The sequence below is a fragment of the Bos indicus x Bos taurus genome, chromosome 8 (genome assembly GCF_003369695.1).
Source record: "Bos indicus x Bos taurus breed Angus x Brahman F1 hybrid chromosome 8, Bos_hybrid_MaternalHap_v2.0, whole genome shotgun sequence".
Lineage (NCBI taxonomy): Eukaryota > Metazoa > Chordata > Mammalia > Artiodactyla > Bovidae > Bos > Bos indicus x Bos taurus.
In genome coordinates, this window is record NC_040083.1 from 58,741,145 (window position 1) to 58,762,988 (window position 21,844).

At 41.2% G+C, this 21,844-nt stretch overlaps 1 long non-coding RNA gene across 1 annotated transcript in view; it reads right to left on the reverse strand.

Moving 5' to 3' along the window:
* Positions 1 to 21,844, reverse strand: part of LOC113897152 — an 82,175-nt gene that overhangs the window by 29,127 nt on the left and 31,204 nt on the right. The gene's annotated exons all lie outside the window — the stretch shown is intronic.

The following is a 21,844-nucleotide window of genomic DNA, read 5'->3' on the forward strand; positions in this document are numbered from 1 at the left end:
ATTATAGAATAATTAAACCGAGACTGGAGCTTACCAACTCCTTTTAGGTTGTGTTTTGGTTTATTAATAAACCAACATGTCAGCATCCATCATTTAGTCAAATATGGCACAATACACTATCCTGGAAGGCAAATAAGAGGTAACCAGAATGTAAGTTATTATATATGATAAAACTTAATTAGCCATTTGCTTCAAAATGATTATATCTCTTTTAAAATGTCTGCCTCCTTTGTTTGCTATAAATATTCATTTAGATACATAAAATATACTAAGCAGCATTTTGTCTGCATCCCATCAAGCAAATTCACTGAGGCGTGAGGGCTATATAAGCAGTGGAGCAGAAGACCATGCTATTACATGGATAAATGCTCTGGAGTTACTGAAGCAAGACAAAAACAATCACGGGAACATGGATTTGGAATATGCTGAAGCAACCATGTTTGGGGGGATGGGGGAAAAAAGGAGAGTTGCTCATAAATAAGAAAATACAGATGTCATGATATTCCATAAAATTGAGTGTGTTTAGTCTGATTCAGACAGATTGTTACTGTTATGCTATCTGCCTATCAGATATTTTAAGTTCATCAAGAAGCCATGGTCAGTTAACAGACCTACATAATGGAATGTTTTATAAGATGATTTTCTTTTAATCACCCAGAGGTCTAATAGGGTGGTTGGCCTGCTTCCCTAATAAAATTTAAATAGCTTTGCCTCAGGTCAAAGTGAAGTCGGCCATCCTACAAGGAGTTCATCTGTGACATCCATAATAGCTGCCCAGTCTCAAGGGACCATTTGAGGTTACTGCTTCTGTCGGAAAATAGTCACACACACACACAATGCAAGCAGCAGTTTCCTGGCCAAAATGAATTTCAATCCATAGTCTATGTCTTTGTTTTTAAGGGCTGAGTAAGCAGACTAACCTCATTCTCTATCTTCCTGGCCCAGCACCCTTCATGACTTCCTCCTCACCTACTGCAGAGTTCCGAGATTCCCTGTGGCAGGTACCACAGCCAGAGGCCGGCAGTACAGCGCCTCTCTGCAGGCCCCATTCTCATCCCTTGGGCTATGGCCTTGGCTCTCTAGTGGTTCTGTGGCCTCCCCCCCCATTTTCTGCCCCCTTGCTGCATCCATGCCTCTATTGTAATTTCTGCTTGACTTTTAGTGGTGTCTTCAGCCTTGGGCCCATTCTCTAATGCTGAGCCCAGATCCCAGGGCCTAAGGCCCTTAAATGGGAGGAGATTGAACCTACACAGTTGATAGGCCTTTAACTGGTAATTACACATGGCACACATGTGCAAGGGCGTGCACACACACACGCACACACACACACATACACATGTTAATAAATGTATCTAACCACGTATGGGTAAACCTGCCCAGTTACTTTAAGTAAAGCTCAAAAGGCTTCCCAGGACTTGAGTTCTCTCCCTACATGTCTTTAAGTCCATTTTCTCTTTGTGGGTAACCTTACTGTGCACACATGGTAATAAGGTGAGATGACCATGGCAGCTCTAGTCCTTCAAGATCAAGCCCAGGAAAAAAACATCTCTGCCTCATCCTTGAATTCTCAGGCATACATTTGATTGTATTTTACTGGCTTTCAGTCTGTCTCGTGACATTCCCTGAACCAAATGTTTTCTGGCCAGAAAATCGTAAACAGGTGCCTTCCAAACGCACCTGAAGCACAGGTTAAGGACTGGAGAGAACCTCCAGAGATTCTGAAGATTTACTGCTGAAAGAAGAGAGAATGAATGTTGGGGTGAATGATCAAGTACCTGGACGTTAAGATAACCAAACCAATTGCTTCATATTTTTGTGCCAATTATATAAATTAAGAAACAGTTCAATTTGAGCTCACAGGCTCAAATACTAGGACGACTTAGCAATCACGTAGCTCCTGGTTATTTAAAATGTGCTTCCTGGACCAGCAACAATAGCATCACCAGTTTTAGAGTTGCAGCATCTCAGACCCCCTGGCCCTGCTGAATCGGAATCTGCAGTTTAACAAGATCTGCAGTATATACAGTAATGTTGAAAATGAATAGTCCAAATTTAACTCTCAGTTTACAGATATGGAACCTGGGATGAGGCAGATGAAGATCCTTGCCCAAAGTCATACATCCAGTAAGTGGGATATTAGAATCCAGGTCTCTTGTCATATGTGGGAGGCTTTACTCCAAATTGACGCTACTTTGCACTGTCAATTTTTCAACCAATCACAATTATATTTTCAATGATGTATTTGTTATTAAAACATACAAATCAGGAAAGAAGTCAGCATAGCATAATGGTTCAGAAGTACAACTCTGAAATCAAAGAGGTCTGGATTCAAATCTCAGCTCCAGCATTTATTACCTCAGAAATTTGGGAAAGTTATTTGACTGCTGTAAAATGTGGCATCTCAACTACCTATCTTACAGAATTATTGTAGGAATTAAAAAAGGCATATATATATATATACACATATATACACACATACATATATATGTTAAAAACTTAATCAGCATGTTAAGCATGTGAAGCTTAAAAATATTATCTTTAACATTTTTCATAGAATAACATTTTCCATCCATTTATTCTATTCATCTCTGTCTTCACAGGTATCAGCAATACAAACATGGATAAAAATGAGTGCCTGCCATCAAGAAGACTACATTCTATCAGAGGAGGTAGAGTAGCAACAAACTAGGTTGTGACAAATGCTAAACCATCAGCACGCACAAAGTGCCACCAAACCACAGAAAAGAAGCAATTAATTTTGCCTAGCAAAGGAGAAGGCAATGGCACCCCACTCCAGTATTCTTCCCTGGAAAATCCCATGAACGGAGGAGCCTGGTAGGCTGCAGACCATGGGGTCTCGAAGAGTCGGACACGACTGAGCGACTTCACTTTCACTTTTCACTTTCATGCATTGGAGAAGGAAATGGCAACCCACTCCAGTGTTCTTGCTTGGAGAATCCCAGGGACGGGGTGGTGGGCCTGGTGGGCCACCGTCTATGGGGTGGCACAGAGTCGGACACGACTGAAGCGACTTAGAAGCAGCAGCAGCAGCAAAGGAGAACAGGCTCCTCAGAAAAAAATCATATAGCTTGCACCTGAAGGGGGCCTGAAAGTGCATCAAGGTATTCAATTGCAGTGAGTTTTTGAGGAATTAACATATATGTGGTGTTGAGGGTTGAGGGCATTAAAAAATTAATAAGATCCCCAACAGCATCATAAGATCATCAAGTGCAGAGCTATATGTGACTGCTGTTGGAGGCTGTGAGGCTCAGCCAATTATCTCCCCACACCCTTGCCATTATATGGGGCCATGAAATTAGTTGTAACAAAGAAGGGGTAGACATAATGTGTATCTGATCCAGAGCAGAGCATGGGAGAGAGGGCCCGAGAACACACATTCCATCTGGTGCAGTTACAAGATGGTAGAGCTTTGTTCATTGGAAGGACTGATGCTGAAGCTGAAGCACCAATACTTTGGCCACCTGTTGCTAAGAGCCAACTCACTGGAAAAGAAAACCCTGATGCTGGAAAAGACTGAAGACAAAAGGAAAAGAAGGCAGCAGAGGATGAGATGGTTGGATAGCATCACTGACTCAACGGACTTGAGTTTGAGCAAACTCCGGGAGATAGTGAAGGACAGGGAAGTCTGGCGTGCTGCAGTCCATGGGGTCACAAAGAATCGGACACGACTTAGTGACTGAACAACAACAAGAACTTTGTGATGGCTTCACAATAGAGTTTCCTGCTGCCCGAGTTAGTCATGCTGTGTGGGCTAGAAATACACTTTGGTGGAGTAAATCGCTCTGACTTGGGGGTTGCTTATTATCATAGCATAACCCAGAACACCTGACTCACGTGGGATGATAATATTCATGAAGGTGACTCCAAGGAAACTATGACTTCAGAAGGGGTAAAGGGAGGGAACTGGCTTCAAATCAAGTGTGTTTTGGGGGGTGAGAGGGGGGGCCAGAGGAAGTTTCTTACTAAACCTATCAAAATGTGTTACTAAGTAATACCTGCTAATCATATTTCCCTGCTCAAACAACAGTATTTTTCAGAATTTCATCTTGAAATCCTCCTCAGGATGCACCCTCTCTCATGACTAGTGAAACCACCATACGTCACCGGGTCATCGTGCATGTCAGTGTTACAAAAACAGCTATGAATCGCTTTAAACAAAGCAAATCCATCTGTCCGTCTTTCCACGCTACTTCAAAGCCGCCCGACCATCTAAAGTCAAACTTCTCTGGATTAAATAGGCTACAAGGCTAAAGCCCAGCAAGTGTCTCTTTTAACCTCTAGCAGATTTTCACAGCCCAGTGGCAAACTCCTCCCAAACAACATTTCTAATGGGAGGCTGACAGACTTCTAACTAAAGCAGTTCCAATGTGCCGCTATAATAACCTACTTCTTTTGATTGCATTTATTTTTAATGATTATTTTCCCTGCGTGCCAATCCAACCTGTGCTTCCAGCCCAGAAAGAGGGGGGAGGGGAGGAAGCCAGGACCGAGAACGTTATCTTGGGCTGCACTGTCACCTAGAGGTACTGCGGAAGAACTGCCGCATTGCTCTTCTAAGAGCAGTGGCCGCTGTTGAAACAAAGCGGGACCTTCCTCCCTCTGCATAGGGTTGGGTAAAATAACTGAAATGAGCCCCTCAGTTTCGCTTAAACAAAATATAATAAAACAATCATAAAATATATAATAATTTTTCACTAAACACACCCAAGGTGGTCCTAAAGAGGGAGATCCTTTAAGAAATGGTTCTGAGGAGCTCTTAGAAAAGAACAGTTTTCAGTATTACAACAGTTAGATTTGATTTGCAGCTTGAACTGCATAGATGGAAAAATCATTTGGAAACGGATTGTTGCCAAAGTCTGAATAGGTCTATCTGGTCAGAACTACACTTCGATTGCAAAACTGAAATTTATTCAAAAGTTATTCAGGCTCAAATCAGAAGCCAAGGAGTATCATGGAGATAGAAAAAAGGACAAGGCTAATGATGTCTTGATTACTGAAGTTCTGCAAGTGACAGAACTTGACAGGTGCATTCCTAATTGTCATTATTTCAAGGGCAAAGTCAAAAGTTTGTTGTTGACAAGGTCTTTGACGTTCTCCTTAGGCAACATCAGCGTGTACACAAACGCAAGCTATTTTAAATAAACCTGAAGAACTTGTATTTCAGGAGGATGTTATTTCCAAACGATTAGTACAATGAACACACAAGTTCAGGGAAAAGATAATTTGGGCAGGCTTCGGGAGAGGTAATGATTTAGTCCACATTACTAATGGCACTTGCAATGAAAGAGGGGCAAAAACCTGAGATGAATCATTCAAGGGCTTGGAGATTTTCAGCTGCAATCTCTCTGTGACATTTTAAGCCAGGAATGATGGGCTGTTCTTTGAATTTAATGAGCACACGCACATTCAGGAACACATCCCAGGACCACAGACTGTGTGGTTCCCTTCGTTTGCATCACTTCTCTGCAATCAAAAAACTGGGGTTTTGAAGTTGAAAAAACAAGAAAGCAAAGAAACAGAAAAGGGGAGAAAAAAGTTATTTTGCAATGCAAAAAGCCTATTACCCTTACTAGTACAAAATTCAAAATTAGGCAAATTATCAGTTCCACTCACTGGAAGAGGGTTATTTTGGGAAAGTCAAAACAGCTCAGTTAAAATAACTGTTTACATTTTTGAGTACTTAGAATGGTCCTGGTGCTATCTTAGGGCTTTACTCATTTAGTCCTCAAACCGCCATGTGGGGTGGATACTATCACCCCATTTACAAATGAGGACAGTGAAATCCAGAGAAGTAAAATAAAGATCAAAACCCAGGCAGTTATTCTGACTCCAGAGTATCCATTCTTAAAAACCATGCTATTAAGCTATCTCATTAAAGAACATTTTCTATAGGACAATGCAAGAAACTACTGCTTTTTCCTGTGGGATTTTTCAAGACGGTGCCTCTTGATGACTTGATGAAAGTCATTGCCTTCCTGGACCATTCCCGCTGCCACTCTGTAGGTTTCCTTTCCTGCTCAATGCCCATTCAGGTCAGATCACCTCACTAATAGAAGAGGCCATAACCCTGTTAGTGTTCAGGACCTAGTGGCTTTCCCTCTTGGACCCTTCTCTGGTTGGAGCTGAGCCAGCCCATTCTTCAGTCACCCCATGAGGAATTTCCTTTTCCCACCCAGAGTCCACATGTGCCCTCCCCTCCCAGGCCTTGGGTGAAGGTGACTTTTCTGAAGTCAATCTGAGGTAGGTGTTCAATAAACAGTTGAATAGGATCGATGGAGGTATTTCCGAAGCTTAATCAAGCTGGAGGCGTTTTTCAATATTGATGGGGTTCCTGGCAGCTCTTCTAACCTCACCCAAGATCCCTGATGGCTAAAGGTAGAAAGTGGTCGATGGTCTACAGACATTCTTTGCTTTCCCTAAGATGCCCTCTGAAAAAACTGGAACACTGAAAAGCCTCAATAATAAGGATTTTTATTGGTTCAGGAAAAAAAAAAAAATCAGCCAAGAGAAATAAAACTCGCCTGCAAATGTCATTAAAATGAACACTTCTTTGTTATAGATCCTTTCCAGTGAGCATGAAAGGAAGGTCATTTAATTGTAACCCCCAGAAACTGCCTCTGTTAATGTAATATGTTCAATTGGTTTAATTATTCAGTCTTTTGCTATCAGAATGTGATAAAACCTAAATTATCCATGCAATTGGGGAAAAGGAAAAGTAGAGGGAAATGAAATTCCCAGGCACGTCTCTAATATTAATTCCACTGAACCATAGCTTGTTTCTCAGGTTCAGAAGTATTGAACGAATGAATGAACAAATGAACCAACAAATCAACCTTTGAAGAAACAAGTGAATGAAGAAACCAAGATGGCCCAGGCTAATCAAAGGTAAAATGTCACCACAGAGAGTCCCAGTAATACATCTACACAATGGACAACCACACAGACCATTCCTTCCCTGTGCCTCGGCAGGGTCTGTGGCCAGGAGACGCATGTTGTCTAGTGACCTGGCTGGCCTGGCCAGGAGTCAGCTGGCTCCAGAAGGCTGAGTCCCACAGAGCCAGAGAACATGCAAGAGAGAGAGCACCAGAGATGGAAGCCAGAGGACCCTGTCTGAAATGGGTTTTCAGGACAAAGGAGACTGGTGGTGGGTATTGGGAGTCAGGAGAGAGCCAAGGTGAAGATCCAAGAGGCCAGTGAGTCAAAGGAGATTGGTCCAAGCACATTAGACTAGATGAGTGGGATCGCTGTTAGTGCCAGCACTGAAACCACAAGAATTATATTTGTTTGGCTGGCCTTTCTATTTGCTTTGTGTTTATTTTTTCTAAATAGGAAATACATGTACATTAAGCAAATCTCCAAAAAGATTCCAAAGGGTATACTAAATGGTAATCTCACTCTCACCCTTGGCTCCCAGCTCCCCAGTTCTCCTCCCCTGAATTTCTTCTGGGTCCTTCCATAGGTAGCCTGTACATATATAAGCATAAATGTATTTACATCCTATGTATCACAAATCATATCATATTATACTTATCAGTTCTTTATCTTTCTTTTACATTTACCAGTACATCTTAGAAATGGTTCCATAAGTATATGGAGAGCTGGTTCATCTTGATGGCTGAGTAATATTCCTTTGCACAGACCCACCAAAATTAATCCTGTTAAAATGTCTATTTAGCTCCTCTGTGAACTTTGCTATAACAGATAATGCTGCAGTGATGGACATGTCGGGCACATGTGAATATATGTGTAAAAGTGAAAACAGGTTAATAAATTTCATTTTAAATTTTGATATGTATTGCCAAATTATTCTCCAAAGAAGTGATACCAATTAATATTCCAAACCATACTCTGGTATCCAAGACATCTGGGTTTGGAGTCTGATGTTGATGGACAGGGTTTGATGGAACACCTACTACCTGCAGACACACTTGTCCCTCACAACAAGCAGGAACTTGCTCTTCCACAGTGTATTGTTTATCAGAGAAAAGTTGGTTAAATGGTTTTTCTAAAGCTACATGACAAAGCTGTGCAACCTTGGGTAAATGATAACTTACCCAAGAGAGGTCTCAGGTTTCCCAAAGAATTTGTCAAAAAGCTGGAGTCATTATCTTCTAGTCTTCCAGTTCCCAGTCTGCAGTACCTTGTAATATGGCAAAAATTCAGATGTCCCATAGGGAAAAGAAGAAGGCAATGGCAACCCACTCCAGTACTCTTGCCTGGAAAATCCCATAGGTGGAGGAGCCTGGTGGGCTGCAGTCCATGGGGTCGCAAAGAGTTGGACACGACTGAGCAACTTCACTTTCACTCTTCACTTTCATGCATTGGAGAAGGAAGTGGCAACCCATTCCAGTGTTCAGGCCCAGGGACGGGGGAGACTGGTGGGCTGTCATCTATGGGGTCGCACAGAGTCGGACATGACTGAAATGACTTAGCAGCATAGGGAAAAGAAAAGCTAAGGTCCTGGCTCATGAACATGCATTAACATAACCGGCACAAAACCAGAGTCACTATGGATCCCCTCCTCTCTTATGACCAGCTCAACTCTTCATATGAAACAAGAGCTAGGGAAATGGTCACAACTTAACTCAAGCCAACCCAGTAGGAATTTACCATGTACAAGAGGAGCTGGGAAGGGGTGATGCTAGAGCTATGTGGGTCCTCAGAAGCTGGTGGCCTCTGCACCATGTTTCCCCCTTGAATCCCAGCTCGAAGTATTTTCAGACAGAATTTTCTTACCCTCTACTCTCCGATTTCTTCATCTTGGCGAAGAACCTCCAAACAACTCCAAACAACTCTAAATACTACTGTTGTTCTTTCAGTGGTTGAAAATTCTGGCCTCAGTTCTCATTGAGGCTGACCTCAGTGATGGCCTGACTCCCAAGACTCACTAACATCTCCTCTCCCAACAGTGTTGCCTGCAATCACTTCCTGCATGGAAAGTGTAACACACAGATGTCACCATGGATGTCACCTGTCCTTAACTGCTGTTCTGAAAAGTGGATAAACCTGTGAATGGGATGGGGGCATCACTAAGGTTCCTAACAATACTGCCAGACTCTGAGTGCCTGAAAGTAAAAAAAAAAAAAAAAAAAAAAACTGTGAATGGGATGGGGGCATCACTAAGGTTCCTAACAATACTGCCAGACTCTGAGTGCCTGAAAGTAAAAAAAAAAAAAAACTGTTCTCTGCATCTCTTTGGTCCTCTCTTCCCCACCATGCAGGCTTCTCAAAGCTTCTAGCTCTAGCAGGGATTCTGGAAATGTCTGAGGACTGTGTTTGTTTCCAAGGGTAACTGGAACAAATGACCACAAACTATGTGATTTAAAACAACACATATGTATGCTCTCTCAATTCTGGAGGTCAGAAGTCCAAAACCAAAGAGTTGACAAGTCCAGGCCCTCTATAAAGGCTCTCGGGGTAAATCTGGTCTATGCCTGCCTCTTAGTTTCCGATGTTGCTGGCTATCCTTATGGTTCCTTGATGTTGCAGCTGCATTGCTCTCATCTCAGAGTCCATCATCGCATGCTGTCCTCCCTGCCTGCCAGTCTGCCTTCTCTTCTGATGCGCATGCCAGTCACATGGGACTAGGAGTCACCCTAGTCAGGTATGACCTCATCTTAGTTTGAGTATATCTGCAGGGACCTTATTTCCAAGTAAAGTCACATTCATCAATACTAAAAGTTAGAATTTCCACATATCTTCTGGAGGGGATACAATTCAACCCACAACTGTGGTTTAATGGAAAGTGCAAGTACATGAGCAAGTTCGTACTTTGCAGAAAGAAGAAAGGAAGGAGGAAGGAAAAGAAGAAAGGAAAAAACTGAATTTTTCATAAGATACACATGATAAGAAAGTATCATAATTTATGTATCTAAGTACCACATCAGGAGGAAAAAAAGGCCATTTTAACTTGGTTTTCTGAATTTATGTTCTGCAGAGTCATTATGTGATTTGTAGTCCTTTATATAACTGAGGACACATGAACAGATCTTTTCCTCTTAGTTAATTTCTTCTTTTGCCTACTAGCTTGCTTATTAAAAAAAAAAAATTACCTGACAGTGAGAGCTTTGCATTAAATACTCTGAGTATTTTAGGTTAAGGTCTTAAGGGGGAAAAAATTACTTCTAAGTTTAACAGGGGCTTCCCTGGAAGCTCAGTTAGTAAAGAATCCACCTGCAGTGCAGGAGACCCCAGTTCAATTCCTGAGTCAGGAAGAACCACTGGAAAGGGGATAAGCTACTCACTCCAGTATTCTTGGGCTTCCCTGGTGGCTCAGCTGGTAAAGAATCCACCTGCAATGCGGGAGACCTGGGTTCAATCCCTGGGTTGGGAAGATCCCCTGGAGAAGGGAAAGGCTACCCACTCCAGTATTCTGGCCTGGAGAATTCCATGGACTATATAATCCATGGGGTCACAAAGAGTTGGACATGACTGAGCGACTTTCACACACACGTGCGCGCATGCACACGCTCAACAGGGGAGTCACTAATGATAGGGCCATATGATTCTAGTTGTCCTTCTTTCCTTCTGGGCCTGAAACAAAGCCCCCACATGTCTTGTGCCTTTACCTCCACACTCAAGAGAAGGAAGGGAGGGAGGGAAGGAGGGAAAAGCCAGCCCCACTCTCAGCTCCCAGTCCTGCAAAGGAGGAATAAGTGTGTTGGCTTGAAGACAGGAACCCTGGGCTCTCCATCTGGCTCTGAAACCACACCAAACCATCACAAGCTGTCCAGTTACTTCACCAATTAAATACAAAGTGCTTAGGATGGATAATCTCTAAAATCCCTCTCAGCAGGGCATTCGTTCTATCCTGGGTGTCCACTCACTGGATTAGGTCCATGGAGAGGTGAGTGTTTCTTCTGCTCAGCATCCAGTTGAGAAGTCATGAACTGGTTCTTCGAAGAACTTGAGAGCTTCCAATACTCAAGAGGGAGGGAGAAAAACCCTATGGAAACCAGTCATTCTAAAACAAAACAGCAAGAGACCTGGCCTGCCATAGGGTAAATGCCATTGAGATGACTCAGAATGTGAATCTGAGCAAGGGTCACATTATAGTCTTTTCCCTCCTTCCAAGGAGTCAAAACAACAGAAAGCTGTTTCCTATCATTTTTAAGACATATGTATATATATATACATATATATATACATACTTAATAATAATTAAGTAGTGAAATATTTTCTTCTCCAAAATCATCTGGACTCAGTAAATCCAGTATTCTTTAACACACATTGTCTGAGGCAGGGTGCTATAGTGGAAAGACTCAAACAGGCCTAGGTTAAACCCTATCACTACCCTCAGGCCCTCAGTCAACTGAGCTAAATCACTCACCTTGGTTAAGTGTGTTTCCTCTTCTGTTAAAACAGGGGTTCTTGAAAGGATACCATGAGAAGATTTGTGGAAAGTTTGTGGGACACAGTATTTAGGAAATACTCGTTTTTCACACTAAAATAAGAAATATATGTCCTCTCCATACCTTGCCCAATCTAAGCGAGCCGCAGTCTGGCTGATGCTCTGCAGTATCCTCTGGTATCACTCCCTTTATGATAGTGCATCTGCACAAGGTCAGCCGAACACGCTGTGATGTGTATTTTCAGTTGTTCATCTGTGTACTTGCCCAGTGCTCCCACTGAAATCCCATCGAGTCTACAATCTCCAGAGTTATAAACTCCTCAAAGGGCCATATCCATTTACAGCCATTTGAACAGCCTCTAAAATGACAAGAGGCGCAGAGTACACATTAACCCAGTGGCTAGCGGAGAAGCCCATGGGAACGCACATTCTCTCAGGCACTGCACAGCTGGGATTTATCAATGGCTCCATTTTCTCCAGCGCAGAGGAGATGGCCTCTTCTGTGATCTTGTCAACTAAATGACATGTTCCTCAGGAATAGGGAGCATACTTTTGTTTTCTTTCTGCCCAGGCTTTCAGAGAGCATTTCCTCTAATCGATGCTTATGTAAGTGTTTAGTTGGCCAACTCTAAGTCAGGTTGTGTTCATTTAGATGAACTTTATGTTTGAAATGATAAATGCTCATTTCCTATTTTCAAAAAGCATCCATGAATTTTTAAAAATCACTTCACATGTAAGTATTAAAATAGGTCTCAAAATGTTTGGTTCTGTGCTTCTATTTACGTTCTCAAAATTAGAAGATGAAAAGGCAAACTATGGAAGAGTGTAAAAGCATTCTTCCTTTATAACATTTAAATCACTTAATAACTTACAAAGAAAAAAAAATAAAGGTACAAAATTATTGTGTTGTGGCAGTAGTGAGACTAATAGCCCACCAAACTACCAATCCACAGAAACTGTAATATGTTTTTACCTTACTGGCAAAAGGATCTTTGTGGGTGTGATTAATGATCTTGAGATGCAGAGGGCATTCTGGATTATTCAGGTCATCTCAAGAAAATCACAAGGATCCTCAGAAGAGAAGGAGCAAGGGAGGAAAGTCAGAACAAGAAAGAGATGTGAAGGCAGAAAAGGAAGTTGAATGATGTCACTGCTGGAGGGCAGGGGGAGTGATGTCATGCCAGGAGGCACAGAACGTGGGCAGCCTCTAAGGAGCTAGAAACAAGGAACAGATCCTCTCTGCAATCTCCACAAGAAATTCCATCCTGTTGACATTGTGATTTTAGTCCATGAGACCTACTTTGTACTTGTGGCCTCCAAAACTGTAAGATCACTTTATGCTGTTTTCAGTCATAGGGTTTGTGATTATTTGTCAGATCAAGAAGAAAAATAAGATGAAATACATATATTAATTATTAGGGGGAGTTGATACCAAAATTAGGAGGTGTTACTTGTAAACAAACTAGAAAGGTTAATGGATTAATTGTATTTACATCTTTTTAGTATTAGCAGAAAATAATCTTATCTATAGGCCTTGGGTAACTCATAGGAAGTGAGAAGGCTTAAGTGCAGATTACAAGCAGATATCAAGCAAGGGGAGCTCAGTCCTGGGGAGTACAGCCACGGCCATGCCCCAGAGGGTCCAGGGTAGCACCCCCTCTACCATCACTGTGGGGTGAGTGATTTAATAACTACCTTTAAGTCTGTATCACTCCTTTAGAGATAGGTACTAAGTCGAGGTTGTACACATAAGCCTGGGTTTTAGGAGATGCAGAGAGGAATGTTTGTTCCTTTAAATTTCTCTCAGGATCTGTGGAGTTCTGCTTCCCACTAACATCCATGGTGTGGGATTCCAGCTAAAGAGGAAGGGTACTCAGATGCTGGTAGTATAGAAAGTGACAAATGGCTGTCAGAGAGTCTGATAACCTGAATTATCTAGCACAGTACTTAATTAAGAAATTTAAAATTCTATTGTGAAGACCCATTTGTCTGTAGTAAGGAAAAACAGAGGCAGATGAGTAAAAAACTTTTGAATGAAATTCAAGTATCTAAATTAGAGAATATTTGAAAATTGTGTTCCATGTAATACTAATCCACCTCTTCCATCCCTCCCTTCCTCTTTATTTCCTCCCTTTCTTCCTTTCTTTCTTCCTCCCTCCTTCTGGATACATCAGTTGAAAGTCCAATGAGCTACTCTCTGGAAATAAGGCTCACTAGAGATGCGCAATCTGGGAGGATCTAGTGAGAGTGGGCACAGAATGTCTGTGGCAGTATAGGAAGGGAGAGTGTACAGAGCTCTCTTTCCCTCCCTCTCTCCTTCCTTGCTTCCCTTCCTCCCTCCCTCCTTCTCGCTTTTGTTTTATAGTCCATGCAGTCTCCCATCAAGAGGCAGAAACAGAATAATCCTATGAGGCAGAATGAACAGCTAATCTAAACAGCAGGGTATGAAGGGAAGGAAGCAGGACTCCATCAGCATGTGGAGGCAAGGACAGGAGAGCACAGCTGAGATAGAACTGGGGTCAAGCTCTCCCCACGTTCTGTCCTCAGACAAAAAGATGGTGTAATGGCGCTTGATGATGACATTTTCTCTTTTTTTATTTTAAGTGGACTTTTGTGGGGTTTTTTTCCCTTCAGTATTATTGAGATATAATTGACACGCATTGTTTAGGCTTGCAGTGTACCGCATAATGACTTGACTTACATACATCATGAACGTCGTATCACAAATTTAGTGAACGTCCATCATTTCATTTAGATAAAAAAATTTAAAAAACAGAAAAAAGTTTTTCTTGTGATGAGAACTCCTACATCTTCTCTCTTAACTTTCATGTATAGCATTCAGCAGTGTTAGCTATATTTAGATTACAGCCTTCTTAAGTCACACGGCTCCAATTTGGACCAGTATCCTTTTGCACCTGGCAAAGTCTCCCTTCCTGGGATCTCCCTTCAGTATCTTTCTCAGAATATTCCTGTGCTGAATCTCTTATGTCCTGTATTCTGTGTCACTTACTCTTCCTTTGTTGGAACAAGTTCTCCAAGCACTTCTTTTAAAAGCATGTATAGTGTATGAAGGAGTTTTCTGAGATTGTGAATGTCTTGAAAATGTCATCATTAATGACATTTTACTGACAGTTTGGCTAGGTACGGAATTAAAATTTAGAAATTATTTTCTTTCAGAAATCTGAAAGCATTGTTTCCCTGCCTTGTGCTTCTGGTGTCTCCATTGAAATGTGAACAGCCATTCTAATTCTTGTTTCCTAATTTTATTTCTTCTTTTCTCTGGAAACTTGCAGAGACCCTAGGCATAGGGTCCTAAGAACCTTGTACTCTATCTTCATTCCTTCTGATTTCTAGATAGGCTGTTTCAGTCTAGCAACATGTTTTTTGGTTCTGAAAGTTTGTCTTGAGTATTTACGTCATTCTGATTTTTCTGCTGTTGCCTTCTGCAATAGCTATTTTTGAATGTTGTCCTTCCTTTCTCTCCTGGTTTCTCTTTGTGCTTTTCTTTCTGAAAGACTCCTTGAATCTGTATCCCAAACTCTGGTGTAGATTGTTTACTTTTTAAAACATTTACTGTCATATTTCTAAGAGCTTATTTTTGCTCTATGAATGTTCTTCATTGATAGTACCTTGTTCTTATTTCATGGCTGCAATAGTCTTGTCTCTCTCTAAATATATTAATGATAGCTTTTTTCTCTGCATAAGCTCTATTCCCCCCACCCACCCCAGGTTTATATTTTTCTGTTTATTTGCTCTCAATTTTACATGTTAGAGCCTTTCCATAAAAATCCAGTGACCCTTCAATTGTTCAGAAGATCTAAAATCCTGATTGAAAGCTCCAAGTAATGGGAGCAACTTGCCAACTTTGAACTTTACTGTAGGGTGAAGAGGACAGGGCCTATTTCTTAGAAAGAGGTCTTTCCTCTTAGCTGACCAGTATTACAGGGAAAAGTCTTTCAGTCTCTGAAAGATAAAGGCATCGGTGTCCTGAAAACTGAGTGCATATTTTCAGCTTTTAGCACTGAGCACTCAGATAGTGTCACTTAACTCTTCTGCTTTTTGAATAGTACCAACACAGTCAACAGTGCCCGGCCTAGCCCCTAATCTAGCATCCCTCCCTTTCACTCCAGAAAATACATCTCCAGACTTTGGTCACAGTAGTAGTGGCACAGCATGGGAGAATATTTAAGAATAGAACTGCTTCTCAAACTGCTTTCCCCTGCCCACCTTCCCTTTTAAACCCCATGCTTCCACCAACTCCTGAGCTTTGGGAGAAATCTGCAGTGTAAATCTAGAGTACTCTCAGCTTTCCCCCACTACTGGCCTCAGATTCAGCTTTCTTGGGCTGTTAGCTCATTTCCAAACTTTAATCTGCTCTCCAGTTTCATAACTTTGTTGCTATTGTCTTCTGTCTTTGCAGGTTTGTACCTTTAAAAGAAATATCCATTTGACTCTAGTTTCAATGGAGGTTTACAGAGAAGAAAAATTATATACCATCTCACCCCAGAAAACATTCAATATTTCTGACTCTTAACCCAGTTATCTTCAATCTTTAAACCTTCCTTACTTCCTCAGCCCATGTTCATGACTGTAAGAGGGATGATTAAATCAGGTTAGTTTCAGAGCTCCAGTCTTAAGGCAGGAGTAGACTATGCAACACATTCCTGCAAGGGCCAACACATTTTATCCTTAAACTTCAGCACACTTGATGGTCAAGAACTACTGGCCACATGCATCTTTTTCTTCTTTGAGATTTAGCTTGCTAACATATAAAACAGCATATATGGTGTGAGCACCAGGCTCCCCTTGCTTGGAGCCTCAAGGAATATCTATGTATTAGCAGTAAGCAGTAAATCAGAGGTGCAGGACAGAGCAGGGAATCAAGCCCTCCTTCCCACAGCAGGCTTCCAGGCTGAAGCAGCCCTGAATGAGAGCTTATAAAAAACTAACATCTCTAAATCAAATTTGGAGTTTTGATTACTACATGGGAATTATCATCTGAATATACTAAATTTGCAGCTTCTCACTCAGGGTAGGGGTTCTTATAATACTTGCGGTCATGGTCTCATTGGGTCTATGGATGAAAATCCCTATTTCTGTCTCAGATGGGAAAAAATTACATGTTTTTGATCAATGCCCACAAGAATGTAGTCTGCTTGAGAATCTATCTTACCGCTACACTTCCCCAGTGTCTAGAATCATATCCAGGATATAGTCGAGCTCAATAAACACAAGTGAATTAGTGAGGGAACAGTTAGGAGGGAGATCACCAAGGGCCTGAGAGATCATGCTAAAAAGTTTTGGGGTTTTATCTGAGACAAAATATCTATTTCTGGAATAACCAATCAAGAAGAGATGATATTTTTGGGAAATTAATGGACATGGAACAGACTGGTTCCAAATAGGAAAAGGAGTACGTCAAGGCTGTATATTGTCACCTTGCCTATTTAACTTATACGCAGAGTACATCATGAGAAACGCTGGGCTGAAAGAAACACAAGCTGGAATCAAGATTGCCGGGAGAAATATCAATAACCTCAGATATGCAGATGACACCACCCTTATGGCAGAAAGTGAAAGAGGAACTAAAAAGCCTCTTGATGAAAGTGAAAGAGGAGAGTGAAAAAGTTGGCTTAAAGCTCAACATTCAGAAAACGAAGATCATGGCATCCGGTCCCATCACTTCGTGGCAAATAGATGGGGAAACAGTGGAAACAGTGTCAGACTTTATTTTGGGGGGCTCCAAAATCACTGTAGATGGTGATTGCAGCCATGAAATTAAAAGACGCTTACTCCTTGGAAGGAAAATTATGACCAACCTAGACAGCATATTAAAAAGCAGAGATATTACTTTGCCAACAAAGGTTTGTCTAGTCAAGGCTATGGTTTTTCCTGTGGTCATGTATGGATGTGAGAGTTGGACTGTGAAGAAGGCTGAGCGCCGAAGAATTCATGTCTTTGAACTGTGGTGTTGGAGAAGACTCTTGAGAGTCCCTTGGACTGCAAGAAGATCCAACCAGTCCATTCTGAAGGAGATCAGCCCTGGGATTTCTTTGGAAGGAATGATGCTAAAGCTGAAACTGTAGTACTTTGGCCACCTCATGCGAAGAGTTGACTCATTGGAAAAGACTCTGATGCTGGGAGGGATTGGGGGCAAGAGGAGAAGGGGACGACAGAGGATGAGATGGCTGGATGGCATCATTGACTCGATGCACATGAGTTTGGGTGAACTCCGGGAGTTGGTAATGGACAGGGAGGCCTGGCATGCTATGATTCATGGGGTCACAAAGAGTCGGACACAACTGAGTGACTGAACTGAACTGAACTGAACTGAACTGAAAGAACATTAATTTTACTCCTAAAACCACACTGGAACTACTCATAAGACTCCCCATGCAGAGATCTTTATCCGGCTCCTGAGTTGTATCCTGCTGCACAGCAATGGGATGATGTGCCATAAAACTGGGGTTGAAAGGTTTTTAGAAAGCCAAAATCCTAACAACAGCATAGGACTCTATGAAAATATATTTCAAATGCCATGGAACATGGTTTATGCACTGCCACCCTGCAAGGTCAAAAGTTAAAGGGTCTTACAACTAAATTTCCACTCTCTGAAAATATTTAAGAAACATAAATTCACAAATAAACCTGATACACAGACGCAGAAAAAAAAATTTTAATAAGTAATTAATCCTAGAATTTTGCACATGAAAATTTATCTTGCCCTGCAATTTTGAGTTGAAGCATTTGTGCCTCTTTTCCATTTTCAGCTATGAAGACATATCTTAACATCTAGATCTGGATAGAAGAGATGTTATTTTTACTTTAAGGCTTGCAAAACAATATGCTTTGCTAGGGATGTATTCTCATTTTGTGGTGTTTTGGGTATATCCACTGGAGATCCCTGTTGACAGGCTACATCCTATTATTAACATAAAGGTTAACTTCCATGTAGTTAGAAATCACCACCACCATTTACTGTCATTTAGATTCAAAATCTTGGTCAGAAATCATATATTCTTAATCCCTTCAACTACTTCATCTAATCAGCCCTTAATAACTAGAAATTCCATACTTATAAGTACTCCATTCACAACTTTACATTCTAACTCCATGGGCCTCATTTTTCTTTGTGATTTCCTTCTCTTTTAATCCACTCTACACAATATCCTATCCTGTATGATACACCAACTTTGTGTCCATCGAAACACCAAGAATATATGTGAGAGGTGAATGAACTTATGTCACAATGAATCCTCTCCAATGCCCCATCCCCCAGGTAACACAGTAAATTTCAGGAGTTGTCATGTACTTATGGTAGTACCCAGGGTCCTGAACAAGACAAATGCAATCAATTGTGCTTCAAATTTTTCTTTTTTAATTGACTGATCACAGTGCCAGGTACTGTTCCAAGCCCTTTTCACACATTAACTCATTTAGTCTTCATAACAACTCTTTGAGAAAGCTATTGTCATCACCCCTATTTTACCAATGAAGAAGCTGGGATACACAGAGGTTATGCCCCTTGCTCATAGTTACCTACCGGTAAGTACATGGGGTCAAGTTCAAACCATGCAGGCTGGCTGCAGAGTTCATACCCATGGCCACTACATATGCTGTCTCTTATTTATACTGTTCTTGTCCACTGTGTATGAGTGTCTCTGTGTATGTGCCTGCAAAAACTCTGCAAATCCTGCCTTAAACAGTTCATTTTTGAAGGACTGTGTAAAGCAGAGTGGAAGCAGCAGCAAGCAGGGATAAAGCTCAGGGCATATGTCTAGCTGAACAAATATAAGAACAGTGAGGACGTTGACCAGTTGGAAAGGGTGCTACACAAAGATAGCAGGCGGCATCATCCTGGTTTGGGGTCAAGAGGGTAAACTTCCTGAAGGAAGTGATGTTTACGCTAAAGCAAAAGGGGACTTCCCCAGTGCTCCAGTGGCTAAGAATCTGTGCTCCCAGTGCAGAGGGCTCAGGTTCGATCCCTGGTCAGGGAACTAGATCTCACATGCTGCAACTAAGAGCTCACAGGCTGCAGCCAAGACCTGGCTCAGCCAAATAAAAAAATAAACATTAAAAAAAAATACTAATACAAAAGGATGAATAAAAGCTATCTGGGGGACACGGGGCAGGCAGTGGAGGCGGGGGAGGTGGGTCAGAGAAAGGGACTAACCCCTGAGATCGTGAGGATGACCAGAGCACATCCTGAAAATTTTCTATGACAGCCTCACTATTCCTAGCCATCACACTCCAAGCTGGTCAGCTGGCTGAGATGACAAGGCTATGCCACAGCACTGCAGACCATACGTTCATCCTCTTCTCACCCAGGCCAGAAAACAACAGTGCTTTAAGGCACGGTTTCCTGAAGGCACATCCTAGAACTAAAACTGCTTCAGGGATGCCTGCAGCCATGCTGAAAGGGAACACCCAGAAGGCCCAAGTAAGCATGCTGTACTGAATTTATAATGCAGAAAACATTTGTAGTTCCTTGGACATTTGCATTGCTATAAAAATTATACTTTATGGGATAATTATTAATGGTTTGAAGAGACATAAACAGTACAAACGAAATATAGCTGATACTATGAAAATGTAAACCATGTAAATCAAAATCATAAAACAATTATTCAATACTCAGAGGCCTACTTAATATATACATATGAAATTCTTACACACATATGCAATAAAAGCCCACAAAAACCATCACTCTAAAGTCATTCACTATACAAATATGAAGATAAATCTTTATCTTTAACCTCAGTTTTATCTTCAGCAAGAGGGTTGTGTGGTTTGGCTTTATGCAAATCACATTTAGTATTAAATAATCAAATGTCACATATGTCATATAAAGCAGCAAGTGGAAAAAAATAAATTATGAAAATGTATGAGGCTAAAAGTTAACAGTGAAAAATGTCTCCATATTCAATGTTCTTTTCCATGATGAAACTAAAATATTATCCAGTGTATCAGAATACATAAAAGAGTGTAGCATAATTGTGATTTTAAAAGCTCTCAAAGGAAAAATTGAGCCAAGATGAGTTACTTGCACAGAACTATGCAAATGTATTGAATTTAGTCTAAGTTAAAAACATTAGATACTTTTGTTCTTACCAAAAACATTATTGAAACTTGTGAACACCTTCATGAAATCAAATGTTGGTAATAATCTTGATTCCATTGCAAGGCAACAGAAAGAGCTTTTGTTTAAACAAGATTGCTAACTGGAACTTTAAGTCTCTAATTTGGATTTTGTTGCAAAAATATTTATCCAGGTTCAAATAGCTAAAGAAGATGGCTTTGTCTATCAGAGGTACCGTTGTAATCTAATCAGTTTGGGTAAGCTGGTGGTAAAACCCAGAAGCAAAGAACAAGATGATTCTTCTATATCAAAGGTACAGTCTTATATATAAATTGTAAGACAAATATTGACACTTTGCTACATGGAACTGTTTTAATTCAACAAAAAGGGATGTTCTTAGATTACTTAGTACAATAAGTAAGAACTATTATTTCTGTTTTTCTCAGCAAGCTACTTGGCCTGGCCCTATGAACCAAGGTAAATTCAAGTCTCTGTCTGGGAATAACTTGATTGGTTCAGGTCACTGAAAACCAAAACCTGAATACCAGGCCTCAGTGAGCCAGCCTGGGGTCAGGCGTTGACTCTTTCAGCTCTTAAAGACATTTTGGTGGGGAAGTCTGGGAGGCAACATAGCTTCCAGCAAGCAGGACCCACCAGGCTGTGTGCAAGAGTAAGTCATCAGTCACCTCAGACAAAAGACTCCAACTTGCCTGTCCCTTAACCACAATACCCCTTCAAAAGAGATGACTTTCTAAAACCACACAGAACATTTTATTCACTGTTCATTATTTAAGAAATAGAATGCAGGGAGAGTTAGGAAATTTGCATTATATTGGAGATTATGCTTCTAAACCATGGAGAGATTCAAGCATGCATACTTTCATTTGGCAAGATGTTAAATCATTCTAAGTACTAGTGTATTTTTTTTTCAGTCAGTTCAGTTCAGTTGCTCAATCGTGTCCAACTCTTTGCGACCCCATGGACTCCAGCATGCCAGGCCTCCCTGTCCATCACCAACTCCAAGAGTTTACTCAAACTCATATCCATTGAGTCAGTGATGCCATCCAACTACCTCATCCTCTGTCATCCCCTTCTCCTCTTGCCTTCAATCTTTCCCAGCATCAGGGTCTTTTCCAATGAGTCAGCTCTTCACATCAGGTGGCCAAAGTATTGGAGTTTCAGCTTCAGCATCAGTCCTTCCAATGAATGTTCAGGACTGATTTCCCTTAGGATGGACTAGTTGGATCTACAAGGGATCCAAGGGACTCTCAAGAGTCTTCTCCAACACCACAGTTCAAAAGCATCAATTCTTCTGTGCTCAGCTTTCTTTATAGTCCAACTCTCATATCCATATATGATCCCTGGAAAAACCACAGTCTTGACTAGATGGAGCT